This window comes from Lynx rufus, unplaced genomic scaffold, assembly GCF_022079265.1.
Source record: "Lynx rufus isolate CCGP_SWC_20201006 ecotype Redwood Valley unplaced genomic scaffold, mLynRuf1.p SCAF_20, whole genome shotgun sequence".
NCBI lineage: Eukaryota > Metazoa > Chordata > Mammalia > Carnivora > Felidae > Lynx > Lynx rufus.
Genome location: NW_025814835.1, coordinates 25,453,391 through 25,472,370, shown reverse-complemented (window position 1 = coordinate 25,472,370; position 18,980 = coordinate 25,453,391). Strand labels below are relative to the sequence as shown.

General features: G+C 44.5%; 1 protein-coding gene across 3 annotated transcripts in view; it reads right to left on the bottom strand.

Moving 5' to 3' along the window:
* Positions 1-12,462, bottom strand: part of DYM (dymeclin) — a 353,737-nt gene extending 341,275 nt beyond the window's left edge. Inside the window, exon 1 of one of the 3 annotated variants that reach the window (XM_047086465.1) lies at positions 12,231-12,462. The gene's annotated coding sequence lies outside the window, so the exon portion shown is untranslated. Of the gene's footprint in view, positions 1-7,017; positions 7,037-12,230 lie in introns of those variants that run through there. The other 2 variants (XM_047086468.1, XM_047086466.1) reach the window with 2 other exon arrangements.
* Positions 12,463-18,980: the final 6,518 nt, after the last annotated feature.

Genomic DNA, 18,980 nt, shown 5'->3' with positions numbered 1-18,980 from the left:
TCTGCCCCGCCCCCACTTGCGCACGCATGTGACCCTGTGCACACTCTCCTCTCTCAAAATAAACTTAAAAAAACAAATAAAAATACAAAACATGGCATTTCATCACAGCAGGGTGCTTTCCCAACAATAAAGAATGAAAACGAGGGCTGCAACCAAAGTCTCTGGATGGTTCATGTATTAACCAAACAAGAAAAGTCACTGACCAATCATGAGATGAACTAAATCGTGTGTGAGTGCAGCAGCTAAAGAAATGTGTCCAGGAAAAATAAACATCTTTCAGACCCTCCATTGAAAATACCTGTTCAGAGAACAGTCTGAATGGAACAACTACACCTATGATTATTTTCCAAAAAAGTGGAGGAAAATACTAATTTGGTACAACCTGAAGTGGGATCTGCTAACATGCATAATAACTGATGGTGGTAAAAATACACCATCAGAAAAGGCTTAGATGGACAAATTTACAAACCTTGTAAAAATGCAAGGTGTTTATAACCTATTCAGTATTTAAACACACACACACACACACGCACACACACACACACACACGCACACACACACACACACACACACACACACACACACAATGGGGCACCTGGGTGGCTCAGTTGGTTAAGGATCTGACTCTTGGTTTTGGCTCAGGTCATGATCTCATGGTTTGCGAGTCTGAGACCCGCATTGGGCTCTGCGCTGGCAGCACGCAGCCTACTTGGGATCCTCTCCCTCCCTCTTCTCTGCCCCACTGCTCGCACACTCATACACTCTTGCTCTCTCAAAACAACTTAAAAAAAAAATAATAGCAACAATCTACTCATTGCAACAACCTACTCATTAGTCATTGTATGATCAATGAGCAGGAGCACTGCATAAAATATTTGAATCTAACATGTGTTATTAAACCAGTTACGACCGTTAACTTCATTACCTTCATGAACTTAACCACCATCGGTTCCATAAAAATTCTGTCTGAAACAGAAGCTGAATATCCTGATGTGTCCTACCACACAGTACCATGACTTAGCAGGGGTATGTTTTTATGGAAATTTCTCGAGCTCAGAACTGAGAATGAAATTCTTCTGAAGAACCATCCCCCTGAGCCACTGTTACTGAACACTGAATGGCTTTGAAAATTCATTTTTGCTGATTTGCCAATATTTCTCAATGAATTCAATCTAAAACTAGGAGGCCACTAGCACTTCCATGCAAAACCTATACTGAGGTAGTCATTTCAAGGACAACTGACACTGAATCTTAAGTCATGTCAAGCTGCATTACACACTTTCTAGGCTGTAAAAAAATTAAAATGAGATGGGATCTCCAATCCCAAACAAATATGCAGCAGATATACTTTCCAAAATAAAACTACAGTTCCAGCATTTTTCAGACCTCAATACAAGTATAAAAGTACTTTCCGGGGACACCTGGGTGGCTCGCTCAGTGGAGCATGCAACCCTTGATCTTGGGGTTGTGAGTTCAAGCCCCATGTTGGGTGTAGAGACTGCTTAAAAATAAAATCTTAAAAAAAAAAGAAAAAAGAAAAAAAAGTACTTTCCACATTTCGAAAACCATTTAACTATGCAACAAGAAGCTTCTACCTAACCTTCCATTGTAAGTGATTAGTGGGCAATGCGATGATTTGCTAAAAGGTAAGTATCAAGAAAACAATCTAGCAGAATTCAATAGATGCCTTCCAAGCAATAAATACGCTCCACTAAAATCATACGTTCATGGGTTGATATCTGTATTTGGAGGCACCATGGAAGAAGATACTTTCAGGGGCACCTGGGTGGCTCAGTCGGTTAAGCGTCCAACTCTTGATTTCACCTCAGGTCATGATCTCATGGTTCGGTTCGTGAGACTGAGCCCCGCTTCAGGGCTCTACGCTGACAGGCTCAGAGCCTGCCTGGGATTCTCTCCCTCTCTCTCTGCCCCTACCCCCACTCGCTCTCTCTCTCTCTCTCTCAAAGTAAATAAACTTTACACGAAATACTTTCAAAGATGAAATACAAAAAATCTCATTAAAAACCCATGTTAGGGGGGCACCTGGGTGGCTCACTCTGTTAAGTGTTTGACTTCAGCTCAGGTCATGATCTCACAGTTTGTGGGTTCGAGCCCCGGATCAGGCTCTGTGCTGACAGCGCAGAGCCTGGAGCCTGCTTTGGATCCCGTGTCTCCCTCTCTCTCTGCCTCTCTCCCACTTACACTCTGTGTCTCTTTCTCTCCCAAAAATAAATAAACATTAAAAAAAAAAACACTCACGTTAGGGACACCTGGGTGGCTCAGTCAGTTGAGCATCCGACTTAGGCTCAGGTCATGATCTCGCAGTTGGTGAGTTCAAGCCCCGTGTCAGGCTCTGTGCTGACGGCTCAGAGCCTGGAACCTGCTTCGGATTCTGTGTCTCCCCTCCTCTCTGCCCCTCCCCAACTTGTGCATGAGTGCTCACTCGCGCTCTCAAAAATAAACATTAAAAAAAAAATTTAAGGGGCTCTTGGGTGGCTCAGTTGGTTAAGCGTCCAACTTCGGCTCAGATCATGATCTCGCAGTTCGTGAGTTTGAGCCCTGCGTCGGGGCTCTGTGCTGACAGCTCAGAGCCTGGAATCTGCTTCAGATTCTGTGTCTCCCTCTCTATCGCTGCACCTGCCCAGCTTGTGCTCTGTCTCTCTCTCTCTCTCTCTCTCAAAAATAAATATTTTTTAAAAAAATTTTTAAACAGTACATATGAACATCTGTAATCAATTCTGACAACTGAGGTTTACATTCAGTATTCCCTATTAGGTAAAATGTTATCCCCTCTCCTCCAAAAAGAGATTTCATTCTTCTTGTTAGAAAACCTTTATTACATGAGTTCGAGCCCTGTGTCGGGCTCTGTGCTGATGGCTCAGAGCCTGAAGCCTGTTTCAGATTCTGTGTCTCCCTCTCTCTCTCTGACTCTCCCCGTTCATCCTCTGTCTCTCCCTGTCTCAAAAATAAATTAAAAAAAAAAAAAACTTTAAAAAAAAAAAGAAAACCTTTGTTACAAAAAACCTATTCTCAGCCATTATTAGTATTGTATTTTCAATTTCCTCAGTAAAAAACTTATGGAAATTTCTCCTCTCTCATCACATAAGTGCCCGTATAACAGGGGCACCTGAGTGGCCCAGTCAGTTAAACGTCCAACTTCGGCTCAGGTCATGATCTCATGGTTGTGGAGTTCGAGCCCCACACTGGGCTCTCCACTCTCAGCACAGAGCCCTCTTCGGATCCTCTGTCTCCCTCTCTCTCTCTCTCTCTCTCTCCCTCTCTCTCTCAAAAATAAACATTAAAAAAAAAAGTACCTGTATAATAATATCCTTCATTTTGCTTCTTGGCCCACAATGCCTAAATTATTTACAATCTGGCCCTTTACACAAATGTCTGGCAACTTTTGGCCTAGAAGAAGGAACAAAGGTGAAAAAAGATTAAGTGACTTCCCCAAGACTATAGAGTTAGAAAATGATGAACCGGGGTTTCAGACCAAGGCAGGCTAGGTGCAGAAACCATGCTCTTAACCACTATACCACACAGTTTCCATGACCCAAGAACAAGATGTCATTAAAAAAAAAGGAAACAATCAAAGAACAAGAAAAGATGCCTGAAATTAAAAACTGATTAAAAAATTCACTAGAGAGGGGCGCCTGGGTGCCTCAGTGGGTTAACCGTCCAACTCTTGATTTCAGCTCAGGTCATGACCTCACAGTTCGGTTAGTGAGATTAAGCCCCGCCCTGGGTTCTGCACTGACATCGTGGAGCTCGCTCGGGATACTCTCTCCCTCTCTCTCTGCTTCCCTCTCCCTCTCAAAAATAAATGAATAGGGGCGCCCGGGTGGCTCAGTCGGTTAAGCGTCCGACTTCGGCTCAGGTCATGATCTCATGGTCCGTGAGTTCGAGCCCCGTGTCGGGCTTTGTGCTGACAGCTCAGAGCCTGGAACCTGCTTCAGATTCTGTGTCTCCCTCTCTCTCTGACCCTCCCCTGTTCATGCTCTGTCTCTCTCTGTCTCAAAAATAAATAAACGTTAAGAATGAATAATAATAAAATAAATGAATAAACCCCCAAAAAAAGTTTTTTTAATTCACTAAAGAGAAGATAAGGTCAAGGAAACTCCCATAATAAAGGACAGGAAGACAGATGGCAAACAGGAAATGGAAACTTAGAAGGCACCACGAAGACAGAAGTAACAGGAGCGCCAAGAAGAAAGCAGGAACAAAACAGAGGGGTGTTAAGTGTAGACACTGCTGGGCTGGGTGTGAAGTATCTGAGATTTTATCTTACCCGAACACTAACAAAGCCATGAAGCCTCTGGGACAGGGACCAAAACGATTCAGTGCTCATAGCAACAGCGGTCGCCAGAGTAACATCTTGCGTCAGTTTCCCGGGCCCCAATCCCCACAGGCCTTTCAAAGTATTTGGTAAAAATTAGTAATACGTCCGTGAAAAAAGCAGCAAATGGGGGTGGGGAGCAGGGAAACCAGGTAAATTACTCAGCTCAGCAGCGAGCAATATCTCTTAGCAATGTAAACGCTGAACGCTCAATGAGCCAAGAATTCTTACCTATGGAAGGGCTGGAAGACAGGGGAGGAGGAGGAAGAGCACCTCGTGTACCATAACAAGGAGTCAATGGGTAGCACCCACAGTTGATAAACCAAAAAATGGCCATTTAGCTATATTAGTCATAAATACAGTTCAAGTAGCTGTCTCTGGGAACCCGACTCCAAAGGATAGAGAAGGCAAGGCACTGCCCATTTTGTATAATGTACCTTCTTCTACCATTATTCTTATCTTTTCTAAAATAAAAGCACTACTTTAAATAGAAAAATTAACTTTTAGGGGCGCCTGGGTGACTCAGTCAGTTAAGTGTCCGACTTCAGCTCAGGTCACGATCTCGTGGTCCGTGAGTTTGAGCCCCGAGTCGGGCTCTGGGCTGATGGCTCAGAGCCTGGAGCCTGCTTCCGATTCTGTGTCTCCCTCTCTCTCTGCCCCTCCCCCGTTCATGCTCTGTCTCTCTCTGTCTCAAAAATAAATAAAACGTTAACAAAAAAAATTTTTTTTTATAAAAGAAAAATTAACTTTTAAATAAAGTAGAGAAGGGGCACCAGGGTGGCTCAGTTGGTTAATCCCACTCTTGACTTCGGCTCAAGTCGTGATCTCACGGTTGGTGAGTTCAAGCCCTGCTTCTGGGTCTGCGTTGACAGCGCAAAGCCTGTTGGGATTCTCTCTCTCTGCCCCTCACTCCCCAAATAAATAAACTTTAAAAATAAATAAATAAAATTAGAGAGAACGTGCTTTACTACTCACCATCACAATCACTGATTCATATAAACCACTCAATGTGCAAGTACCAAAGAAGAGTGCCAGGGTGAAAACACAAACTAGCAGTACCCAAGCACCATCACATTACGCTTAGGCAAACACAGGGGGTCTGCCGATATTTCCCAAGTGCCCACTAGTGACCAGCACAATGCTAAGCACCAAGACTGAAATTGTGAAGAATGGAACTGACTTACAGTCGAGTAAGAGATATAGGTAAATCAACAGGAAATTATAATATGGCAACTATTCAAGACTCAGTGAAAGCTTCCCAAAGGTCATACCATCAAAGCTAGGGCCTGAAGGATAAGAAGGACTGGACTAGCTGGGTGTAGGGTTCAGAAAGTTGTCAAAGCAAAGGGAACACACACGTGAAGGCTTAGAGTGAAGACAAACACAGGCAAGGGCCCATTCCAGGAACTGAGAGAAGTTCAACACGGCTGGAGCAGGGCTGGAGCCGGGAGGGAATCAGAGTGGAAGCAAAAAAGGGCCAGAGAGCAGGCTGATGCCTGATGCTTTACAACTGGACGACTTACTAACAGGTTTCTACTTTGTCCACTGGAACCAGAAGATAGCACACATCCCTGGGTCTTCTAAGAGATCAGTGAACTCTTCCCCATACACTGATGATTTCAAAATACCTACGTCCAGTCCAGAACTCTTTGTGGGTGCCAGACCATTTATCTAACTGCATGCCATGCACCACCATCGGGACCCAGAAAGCAAGCCACACCCCAGGGATGACAGAGTAAGAAACTGGGTAACTAATGACAGTGGAGTCGCCATGCCAGCCCTGAGCTGTCTACCTCTGGACTTTTACACGGGAAACAAACAAGATGTTTAAGCTATTATTCAATCAATCAAGTCTGCTCCGCACAGCCAAACCGAATCTTAACTGATGCAGGAGGCTTCAAAAGCATTCAAGGGGCGCCTGGGTGGCTCAGTCGGTTAAGCGTCCAACTTCGGCTCAGGTCATGATCTCGCGGTTCATGAGTTTGAGCCCTGTGTCAGGCTCTGTGCTGACACCTCTGAGCCTGGCGCTGCTTCGGATTCTGTGTCTCCCTCTCTCTCTGCCCCTCCCACTCACGCTTTGTCTCTGTCTGTCTCTCAAAACTGAATAAATGTTAAAAAAAAAAAAAACCCCACATTTTTTTTAAAAGTATTCTAAAGGGAAGGGTTGCAAGAGATATTCTGAAGGGACTGTTATGATTTGGTGACTGACTCCATCTAAAAAAGAAATTATCAATCACATCACATACAGAATATGTATTGTTTAATTCTTCCAGTGTTATTGGAGAGTTAACAGCTACTTTTAGTGCCTGCATTGTTTTTACATTGAGATATAATTGACATGAAGCATTATGTCAGTTTCAGGTGTACCACAGAGTATTCTATGCGTGTATATATTGCAAAAATATCACCACAGTAAATCTAGTTGACATCCATCACCGTACATTGTTACAATTTTTTTCTTGTGATGAGAACTTAAAAGATCTACTGTTAGCAACTTTCAAATATACAATAGAGCCTTATTAACTGTAGTCGCCATGCTGCACATCACACCCCCATGACTTATAACTAGAAGTCTGTACCTTTTGACCACCTTTACCCATTTTGTCCACACACCCAGCCCCACTCCCACCCCGTAACCCCAGCCTGGTGTCCGCATATGTAACGAATGGGATCAAACTCACAGAAGAAATCGGAGGGCCTGGTTGGTTCAGTCGGTGGAGCGGCCGACTCTCAATTCCAGCTCAGGCCATGATCTCACGGTTCATGGAATCGAGGCCAGCACTGGGCTCTGCACTCACAGCGCAGAGCCTGCTTAAGATTCTCCCTCTCTCTCAAAATAAAAAAAAAAAAGACATCTTAAAAAATATTAGAGATCAGAAAGTACCAACCAAACTTCCCGAAAGGAATGAAAAGAAACAGAACATTTTAGTAAGTGAGACCTATTTATAAAGTTGTTCTCAACGCTGCTAGTTTAGATTATTTGAACCACAAAGAAGTATCAGGCAGATAACTTACACGCTGTTTACACGCAGGTTTTAAGCAGAAGTTCAGGGCATGAAGCGCCACTAAGGAGCTCCCAAGGGGAAACGAGGTAAAGAGCAGGAGCAGATACTGAACAGGCTCTTCCTGAGACGTAGTAACTGGAAACGCACCACCACCAGAACCAGCACCTTCATGCCCCGACACGGTCCCGACCTCGGGAGCTGAGGACGGAAGCAGGACACCAAACTAGAGGCCTTCCCGAAGCCCTCTCTACCTCCAACATTCACTCTTCTCCTGGTCCTGGGAAGGGCTCAAAGCCCTTTTCAACCAACCAGGTCACAGAAGGACAAGTCGGGAAGGGGCCTCGAGCCCAGGGCTGTCAGGAGTTCACTCTTCCTGAATGTCTTCGCACTTTGAGAGCTTCCCGTCGAACTGGGGGTGCCTTGATCACCCACTGAGTCGGAGAGCCTTCTCCCTCACTGCCCCAGCCTGCCCTGTGACTTCAAGCAGCTGCTGGGTGTTACACACACTCTGATTACAAGTACACAAAACTTTAGAAACATGAATATAAAGAGACTGAAACGAAATACAAAAAAACTTCACAGGTTGTTACATCGCTTTTACGCTTAGTCATTTTTTTTTTTTTTTTTTTTTTTTTTACATCCAAATTAGTTAGCATATGGTGAAACAATGATTTCAGGGGTAGATTCCTTAGTGCCCCTTACCCATTTAGCCCATCCCCCCGCCCACAACCCCTCCAGTAACCCTCAGTTTGTTCTCCATATTTATGAAACTCTTCTGTTTTGTCCCCCTCCCGGTTTTTACATTATTTTTGTTTCCCTTCCCTTATGTTCATCTGTTTTGTCTCTTAAAGTCCTCATATGAGTGAAGTCATGATTTTTGTCTTTCTCTGACTAATTTCACTTAGCATAATACCCTCCAGTTGCAAATGGCAAGATTTCATTCTTTTTGATGGCCGAGTAATACTCCATTGTATATATATACCACATCTTTATCCATTCATCCATCAATGGACATGTGGGCTCTTTCCATACTTTGGCTATTGTCGATAGTGCTGCTATAAACATATAAAATATGTCAATAGTGCATGAGTCCCTTCGAAACAGCACACCTGTATCCCGTGGATAAATGCCTAGTAGTGCAATTGCTGGGTCGTAGGGTAGTTCTATTTTTAGTTTTTTGAGGCACCTCCATACTGTTTTCCAGAGTGGCTGTACCAGCTTACATTCCCATACACTTAATCACTTTTAAGGGTCTCATTTTACCAAAGCCCACACTGCAAGTGCACAGGTACTTCCCGTATGTTTGTCATGGTCACTAAAAAGGAAGATGGAGTGGTCCTCTCTACCACTAACCATTCCCATTGCCTACACAGTGAAAGATGACACTTACATTGAATTTGTAGTAGCAAAAGAAGTCACCTCACCTATTTTCCAAAGTCTCAGCAAAATGTCCCCAAACACACCATGGCAGAAAGAATAACAGCCCCCAAAGATGTCCATGTCCTAATCTATGGAACCAGTGATTGCTATCTTACCTGGCAAAGGGGACTTTGCAGCTATAATTAAGTCAAGGACCTTGAGATAGGGGAGATCCTCTTGAATTATCTAGATAAGCCTGATCTAGTCACATGGGTCCTTAACCTTTCCCAACTGTCACTGGAGAGATACAATACTACTCACTTTGAAGACGGAATAAGAGGGCCACAAGCCAAGGAACAGGGGGTGGCCTCTAGAAGCTAAAAGAGGTAAGGAAACCTCTAGAAAACTCCAGAAGAGAATAGAGACTTGTTGACACACTAATTTTTTTAGCCCAGTGAGACCCATTTTGGACTTCTAAAATAGAGACCTTTAAAAATTTGTTTAAATGTTTATTTTTGAGAGAGAGAGAGAGAGAGAGAGAGAGCACACACAGGGGAGAAGAAAAAGTGGGGGTGGGGGGACAGAGGATCCGAGGCTGGGTCCATGATAACAGCAGAGAGCCCAACACAGGGCCCGAACCCACGAACCGCAAGACCCAAGCCAAAGTTGGACACATCACTGACTGAGCCACCCGGGTGCCCCTAAAATACAGAACTTTAAAAATAATTTGTGTTGTTTTTAGGACACTAAATTTGTGGTACTTTGTTACAGTAGGCATAGAAAACTAATACACACACAGTAAACAACTTCTCACAATATGTGAAATTATCTAGAAAAGCATAATCAAATTGCCCCATACTTAGAACAGACATAAGTTATTTGTGAATATACATTTCACTTTTTAAAAATCTGTGCATGTGTTACATTTCACTTCTATCTTTCTCCCGCTCTTACAAAACTCCATCGATTAAAATGCCAAAGTGACAATTCTTCAAACTTTTTACACAAGATGAACCATATTAACCAAGAAAAAGGAACAGGATGCCAGGAAGAACTGGAAAAAAATCAGGAAACAATTATACCATATTTTTTTAGAGAGTCAAACATCGAAGCGGTTGGAATGTGTAACTTCTTTGTATCAAATGGATACCACATTTTAAAAAATAAGTCCTTCTAAATATTGATATTAAGAGCTTACCATTGATTTTTTTGGATGTGATACTTGTATGTGGGTATATTAAAAAAGAGTACCTCAACCTTCCACAGATATACACTCACATATTTACAAATGAAATGGTATGCCTATGATCTGCTTTAAAACAGGGGGCCAGGCACCTGTGCGGCTCAGTCAGTTGAGTGACCCACTCTGGATTTCACCCTGGGTCATGACCCAGAATACTGGCATTGAGCCCCCAAGTCTGGCTCCGTGCTGTGTATGAAGCCTGCTTGGGATTCTCTCTCCCTCTCCCACTGTCCCTCTCCCCAACTCACTCTCTTTCTTGCTAAAATTAAAAAAAATAATAAAATAAAATAAAATAGTTTAGGGGCGCTTGGGTGGCTCAGTTGGTTAACCATCGGACTCCTGATTTCAGCTTAGATCACGATCACGAGGTTGTAAGACTGAGCCCCACTGTCAGGCTCCACACTGGGCAAGGAGTCTGGTTAAGATTCTCTCTTTCCTTCTCTCTCTGCCTCTCTGCCCGCTGGTGTCTTTTTACTTCTTTGTCTCTCTCTTAAAAACTAAATTAAATTAAATTAAATTAAATTAAATTAAATTAAATTAAATTAAATTAAATTAAATTAAATTAAATGAAATTAAAATTAAAATAGGAAGCCTGGGTGATTCAGTCAACTGAGCGACAGACTTCGGCTCAGGTCATGATCTCACGGTTCGTGGGTTCAAGCCCCACGTTGGGCTTTGCACTGCCAACACAGAGCCCACCTCGGATTCTGTCTCCCTCTCTCTCTGCCCCTCCCCCGCCCTCAAATATAAATAAACACTAAAATAAAATTAAAATTAAATAAAATTAAATAAAATAGTTCAGAGTGGGGATGGGAATGGATAAAGGACACAGATGAAACTAAATTAGCCTGAGTTACTAACTGTTGAAGCTGGGTAATGGGTACATGAGGGCATATTAAATTATTTCAATGTCTGAACTCTTCTGTATTTGTATTTAAAAGTTACAAAAACAAAGTCCTTGGCCTCTATCAAAATAAGACTTAATACATTTAACAGAATCTCCTTCCTGTGACATCGCCCCCCTCAATTCTCTGCCACTCGAACCATCTGCAATTTATAGTTCAATTATTCTTTAATCTCCAAGTCATTTTACCTTATTTAAAACCTTAAGAGTTTCAGAAAATCACTTAAGCTCTGAGAGACTAGTTCTTCATCTGCAGAATGGGAGTTTTTCTATTTGGCTAGTCTCAGTTGCCAAGAGAATTATACCCAAGATGTAAGTTATAAAGCAGAATAATCTTTCCAAAAATCATAAATTTCATGTTCAGCAGCAACCACTCACCTATTCCTATAAATCTCCTCCCTTCCACCTCCAGTTTCTCTCTTGAGCTCTCAACCCATCAGACCGAAGCCTGGGTTCCTCTGTAAGATTACACTCCTCTCCCCGGCCTCCACCCTCCATGTTTCCACATCTTTGAGCAGCTCCTCCCTACACGCCTCTCCCACCAACCTCCGCTCTTCCCTTTCAGGGTCCCGCTTCATCTACCCCCCCCATTCTGTCCATTCTGTGTACCCCTTTGCCGGCCCTATTACAGTCACCCCATCACTCCTCTACCCCAGCTCAGTACTTTCATGCGATCAGCTTTATCACCCCGCTACTGCCACTAACTCACAAACACCTGGGCTAACTTCCCACCCTTTCACTGTTCAGCTGACACACAACTGCTAGCTGCCAGGGGGTGGGAAAGGGGGAAATACAGACCGTTAATGGGTAGGAGTTTCTCTTCTGGGTAACAAAAATGTTCTGGAATTAGAGAGTTGCACAAATCCAGTGAATATGCTAAAAACCACGGAGTTAAACTTTAATTGTACTTTTAAAGGGTGAATTTTATGGTAGGTGAATTACATCTCAATAACAATGTATATGTCAAAAAAAAAAAAAAAAAAAAACCACTATTGCTCACCCTGCCCATCATACGCGCATTTGTCAGACCAACATCGCCCCATCTCCCGGAGCATCTACCTGCTCTTCGGTATCCCTCCAACTCTTACCGCGACTCGGACAGACGTCCCTCTCACTCTCTTGACTAACACACTCCCTCACCCTCTGAGTGCCACTGTTCCCTGGAAGGGGGCGGGGAGAAGGGAAGATGTGGGCAGCTCTTGGGGCCAAGGCACAGCCCCTCCAGGGTGGCCCAGTCCCCCACTGGCAGGAAAGGACCCTCTACCCCGCCCGGGCGGAGAAGCCCCACCGACTGGCGGGTGTCCTCAAACCCGCTCCGACAAGGGGCCGGGGGCCCCGCCGGATTTTCAGGGCCGCTCCGCTGGGGGCGGCGCCAGAGCCCACCTGTCTCAGCTGGCGGGCAGATCCGCTTCCAGCTCCAGCGACACGCGAGAGGGTGGCAGAGAGGGATCGGAAGAAGCCGCTGTCGCCGCCGCAGCCGGAGTGGCGCACGCCGGCTCAGGCCTCCATGTTTCCACGTCTCTGCGGCTCGGGCTCCGGCTCGACTCCGGCTCGGCTCCCGCCCCGGCCGCGTCCGTGCGCAGGCCGGGAGGCGGGGAGAGAAGAGGGAAGCGGCCGAGAACGCGGCTGGGGACCGAACGGCCGGGCGCGCCCCGGCCGACGGTCACGTGGCGCGCGGCCGCGCAGGCTTCTGGGAAATGTAGTCCTTCAGACGTTAGACGTTTCTCCACCCACCTAGCGCGCGTCCAGGGCAACCGCAAAGCCACGTGGCAAATTCGAGAAGCGGCCAGGCCCACTTACAGACTGTTGGACCGCTTACCCCGCTCCACGTGTTCTGGTGGCTTAACTTTGTTAAGGCCCCTCTTTACCCCAACTGGATAGCCAACTCACAGTCAAGCAATTCCTTGTAGGGCTCTGAAGAATTGGGAAATAGGAAAATGATTAATCTTTTGGTGTTGTTGTTTTTTTTAATCTCCATCTTTATTCTTTTCAAATCCTTGTGTCGAGAGCTGACTTTTGGAAAATAACTTTTGATGGAGGCAGGTAGCAGATCTGTTACCTGCACCGTTTATAGAAAGCACACGTCCCATGGGAAAGAGTATCTATACAGCCAAAATTTAGAATTTGAAGTCAAATGAGCTGAAGTTACCAGATCAACGTCCGTCCTTGAACTTTTCCCGTTAGTTTCCTCTTAAACACGTACAAGATGATGATGATTCTTCCCATACAGGACTATTGGCAAATCAATAACAATAATTAGCAACTCCCATTCCGGGTTGGTTTCTATGTGCTGTGCACTGTTACTGCTTTCAACAAATAAAGGTGAGACAAATACCATTAATTGCCCTTTTACAGTCAGTGTCTCAGATGTACCCCGAGAAGTACTATACAAATTTTAGATACACTTTTCTAGCATCTATTACCAATAAACTCCCTGAGCTGTCAGGACTATTACAGAAAAACATACTAAAAACACAAGGTACCTTGGAGCCTAGCTAAAAAGAGATGGGCACTGCTATGCAGCCGTTGTAAAGAATGCTAGAATACATGCTCATGATCTATCCAGTGGAAATAGTATATGTAATCTTGTCCAATTTTTATAAATGAATTATGTATATAGATAGATAGATGCACACACACACATCCCCAGGAGGGGAAAAGGCTAAAAGAATATTATTAACTTTGGAGTATGAGATGGTGTGTGATTAAATTCAGTTGTTCCCTGTTTTCTATTTTTTCTGCGATGAATATGATTACATGTATAATTTTATAATTTTTATTTTAAAATTATAGCGAAAGAGAGGCACCAAAACCAAACTCAAAGTACTTTATATTTTTGCCTGTACCAAAAATTATACCCTCCACCTGCCCCCAAATGACCAAGCAACAAATGTGAGTCTCTCTCCAGAATTAGCGCTATAGACCAAGAAACAATTCATTCTACTTGGAGACAATCCTATTGTTAAATTTAACATTCTCCTTTTTTTATAGTTCTTGGAGGGCTTGAAATAAAAAGGGTCTTACCACTGTTCCTAGGTAAATGTCATAACACTGCTGGGCAAACATCATAAATCAGCGTATTAGATTAGGAATGGTTTTCCCAATATATGAAGCATGAGCTGGAGTAGCAATCCTTCACTAAATATTTATTGTGTACGTAATGTGCTAAGTATTATCCTTGGTCATCAACTCCCCATAGTGCCGGAACCACTGTCATGATAACTTTGACCTGATTACATCAGTACCTAGTTGGTGCAGAAACACTACCAGAAAGTCATGAAAACCCTGCTACTAAATGCAAGTGAGTGTCTGTGTCAGATCCTAGAACCAAAAAAGGCAATAGTGGGAAAACTTATGAAATCAGAATGAAGCCTGGAGTTGAGTTAATGGTACTGTACCAATGTTAATTTCCTAGTTTTGACAAATGTGTTATGGTTATGTAAGACATTAACATTAAAGGAAACCGGGAGAAGGATATACAGGAACTCTCTGTACCTTGCAATTCTTTTGTAAATCTGAAATTATTGCAGAGGCGCTGGGTGGCTCAGTCAATTAGGCATCCAACTGTTTATTTTGGCTCAGGTCATGATCTCATGGTTCGTGATATTGAGCCCTACGTCAGGCTCGGAGCTGACAGTGCAGAGCCTGCTTAGTATGCTCTCTTTCCCTCTCTCTCTGCTCCTTCCCCATTCGAATGCTCTCACTCTCGCTCTCTCTCTCTCTCTCTCTCTCTCACACACACACAATAAATAAACATTTAAAATGATTCCATGTGGTAGGCAGAATAATGATCCCACTGAAGATATCCACATCCAAATCCGCCAAACTTATGAATATGTTAGGTTACAAGGCAGAGAGTTGCAGATAGTATTAGGTTGCCAATCAGATGACCTTCAAGCAGGGAGATTATCCGGGATTATCAGGGGGGATCTAACGTAATCACGAAAATGAAAAGTGAGAGGAAGCCAAAAGAGAGTCCTAAATATGGCTCTGCAAGAAGGGCAAGTGAAGCAATGCGACGGTCGGTCACTGCTGACTTGGAAGATGGCAAGAGACTGGGATGTGCCCAGTGGCCCCTAGAAGCTGGAGAAGATGAGGAAGCACATTCTCCCCTAGAGCCTCCAGAAGGGAACACAGGCTTGCCCATACCTTGACTTTAGCTTAGTGAGAATTGTGTCAGACTTCTGACCTGCAGAACTAGAAGATAATAATTCTGTGTTGTCCGAAGCCACTAAATTTGTGGTGACTTATTATAGCAACAACGGAAAATGAATACATTCCAAAATATAAAGTTTAAGAAAGAAAACTTTCCCAATGGCTGCTTGTTTTCCGGACACATTTTCAGTCTGAGACTGTACAAATATTCATGCTACTTAGAAGGTAACTGTAGGGGTGCCTGGGTGGCTCAGTCCATAGAGCATGCAACTCTTGATCTCGGGGTTGTGAGTTCGAGCCCCATGGTGGGTGTAGAGCTTACTTAAAAATAAAGTCTTTAAAAGAAGGCAGCGGGCACCTGGGTTGTTCAGTTGGTTGAGTGTCCTACTCTTTTTGTTTTTAATTTTTTTTAACGTTTTATTTATTTATGAGACAGAGAGAGACAGAGCATGAATGCGGAAGGGTCAGAGAGAGGGAGACACAGAATCTGAAACAAGCTCCAGGCTCTGAGCTGTTAGCACAGAGCCTGACCCAGGGCTCGAACTCACGGACCGCGAGATCATGACCTGAGCCAAAAATCGGCCACTTAACCTACTAAGCCACCCAGATGCCCCGAGTGTCCTACTCTTGATTTCGCCTCAGTTCCTGAGCTCACGGTTCATGGTTTCAGGCCCTAAATCAGGGTCCATGATGACCACCCACAAAGCCAGCTTGGGATTCTCTCTCTCTCTCCCTCTCTCTCTCTACCTCTCTCTCTCTCTGTCTCTCCCCTGCTCTGTGCTCTGTCTCTCTCTCTCTCTCGAAATAAATAAGCAAAATACTGTAGACTGGGGGACTTAAACAATAGACAATTACTTCTCACAGTTCTGAAGGTGGGAAGTCCAAGATCAGAACCAGCGTCTGGTGACAGCCTTCGTCCTGGTTTGCAAACAGCATCTTCTCATCATATCCTCATATGGTGGAGAAAGAGTGCCAGTTTCTTTCTTTCTTCTTTCTTTCTTTCTTTCTTTCTTTCTTTCTTTTTTCTTTCTTTCTTCTTTCTTTCTTTCTTTCTTTCTTTCTTTCTTTCTTTCTTTCTTTTTATTCGTTTTTGAAAGAAAGAGACAGCGGGGAAGGGACAGAGAGAGAAGGAGATACAGAATCTGAAGCAGGCTCCAGGCTCTGAGCTGTCAGCACAGGGCCCGACACTGGGCTCAGACTCAAAGACCCTGAGATCATGACCTGAGCCGAAGTCTGACACTTAAACAACTAAGCCACCCAGATGTTGCTAGGGCTCCAGTTTCTTCTAATGAAAACACTTAGCCATCATGGAGGCTCCACCCTCATGACCTTATTGAAATCTAACTACCTGCAAAGGCCCCGCCTCCTACTGTCACCCCAGGTAGGGTTAGTTTAAAGATAGGACGTTTAGGAGAACACACACAGTGCATCACAGCTACTTGACTCCTTGGAGCCTCGTTTTCTTCTCTGTAAAAAGGAGACAGGAATACTCCCCTCACATCTCATCGTTGCGATAAGAATTAAGTAATGCAGGTAGCATGCCTTTTTTAATAAATGTGATTTCACCTGCGTAATCCAAATGGTACTCAACTCACATGTTGTCGTTGCCAGTCCCCAGGTACCCCTCGGAAGAGAAGTATAGATTAACCAGAACTGGATCGTCTGGACAGGGCAATCAGGATGGTGAGAGGTCTGGAAATCATGTCAGATGTAGCATGCCTGGCGGAACTGAGTATGAACAGCGAGACTAAGACTCGTTGTTATAACTGCTCTCAGGAGGCACGACCAGACTTGTTTTATGTTGTCCCAGAGTGCCAAACGGACCAAAGGTCTGAAGTTATAGGATGCAGATTTTAGCTCCACCAAAGAACTTTCTGACAAGAATACCAGGACTCATAATTAACAATTCACATCACGGGCTCTTTGCCATGAGCTGTGCACTGTTATTTTATTTAACTCCCCCAACAACCCTATGAGAAAGGGTTAGTGTAGAAACTGATGACTCGGAAACAAATGACTCGGACTTCACAATCGTTTGTTAAGTGGACGTTGGCTTACTGATAGCGAAATGGTCCGCTTGGAAGAAAAATGAGATGCCAATCCCTCTACCTGTGTTCGAGCTGGGTCTTGGGTAAACAGGTAGTCAAAAGGACAACTGGGAAGGAACATTGGCAATCAGTCAAGTCCCTTCATTTGAGAGATGAGGGACTGAGTGCCCCGGACGCATGAGGATTCGGACAAGGACACACAGCCGGTAAGCTGATGATGGGACGGACCATTTTCGCAATGATGCCAGCTGTTAGCAGTCAGCCAGACACCTGCCACGGAGAGTGTTGAATGCCCAAAAGGCAGTGACTACGCAGTTCCAGGGAGTTGCTTGGCCAAGCGAGAGGCTACGCAATTAGCCCTCCATTCCCTCCACCCCCACCGGTAGCTCAGCTACACATCCGTGCCGTGCCTACAGGGTTCCTGTTCATCTCTCCTTACTAACCCTGAGCTCTGAGGCTAAGCCTTGGGAGAAAGGCTTGGGCCAGCCAGACCACCACAGTTCCTGCCAGCTTTCCTCCTGAGAGGAGGCGACCACCGCTCTGCTGCTGGAGAAACCCGGGGGGGGGGGGGCACTATGCCGTCATCACAGTCTCCTTCCTGCTGGGGACAAGTCAGGAGGAGTCACAAATTAATATTACTCAATGAATTAGTCTGGAAAGCAGCTACCCATGCCAGGCACTGTTCTAAAGTTTCAGGTGCATTAACTCAATGGGCTTTATGACCTTCCAGAATAGGTACCCAGACTTCCTCACACCACAAAACTGGCCAGTGGTGATTCGAACCCAGGCGGTCTGGCTGTAGAGCTCACACCTGCTCACGGGAAGTCTCAAGGCCGTCTCAAGGGCTCCCTTTACCGACACCACCGGTACTCGTGAAGGTCCACGCTGATTCCTTCAGGGTTATTTTGTCTTTCCAACTAAGGTGGACTACAATGCCCGGGCGTGTTATTCAGGGCTGCTGTGACAACGTACCACAAATCAGGTGATTTAAACAATAGGGAATTTATTGTCTTGAAGTTCTTGAGGCGCCAAGTCCAAAATCAAGATGTCGGCCGAGCTGGCTCTTTCAGAGGCCGTGAGGGAGATTGTGTTCCAGGCCTTCCAGCTAGCATCCGGTGGTTTCCTGGCAACCTTTGGAGTTCCGAGGCTTGTAGGAGGGTCACCCGATCTCTGCCTTCCTCTTCTCGTTGTGTTCTCTCTGCACGGGTGTGTGTGCGTGTGTCCAAATTTCCTTTTTATAAGAATACCAGTCATACTGGATTAGCATCCACCCTGACGACTTCATTTGAACTAATCCCATCTGCAATGACCCTATTTGCAAATAGGGTCACAGTTTGTGGTTCTGGGGGTTAGGGCTTCAACATAAAAATTGCGTGGGAGGCTGCGTGCCATAATTCAATCCAGAACACTGGGTACAACCAACTAATCCAAAGAAGGTTTGAAGAAATGTAACCAATTTCAGAGGACACGGTTAGAGTTTATTGGCACAAATGAACCAAACTAGGTAAGTGTTGTTTTAACACACACTAGATCATGTTTTGTAGAAAGATATACAATAATGAGACTGCTGGTCTCACTAGGCAAAGTGAATCTCCCAGAAGCTATGAGCCTAAAGGATTTAGGCCCCAGTCTGTGCTGTCCTGCCATTGTATGGAGAATGGAGATCAGGATATCCAGAGGAAAGAGCACAGGAGAGCTGGGACCAAAATCTCCAAACCCTCCACTGTGTCGGAATGGAGTGGTGGCTTAATTGTTTGATAAGGTCGTTTAAAGCACCTTTTCAGGGCTTTCTAGCTTTTACTAGAAAGGCAATCTTGAAACGTGATAGACAGGACTGATATTTGGGGACAAGAGAACACTGGTGTGGTATAGAACAATGGTTACCAAATCCTGTCTAAGGTAGGTGATAAGTTTTCACCAACCAACTATA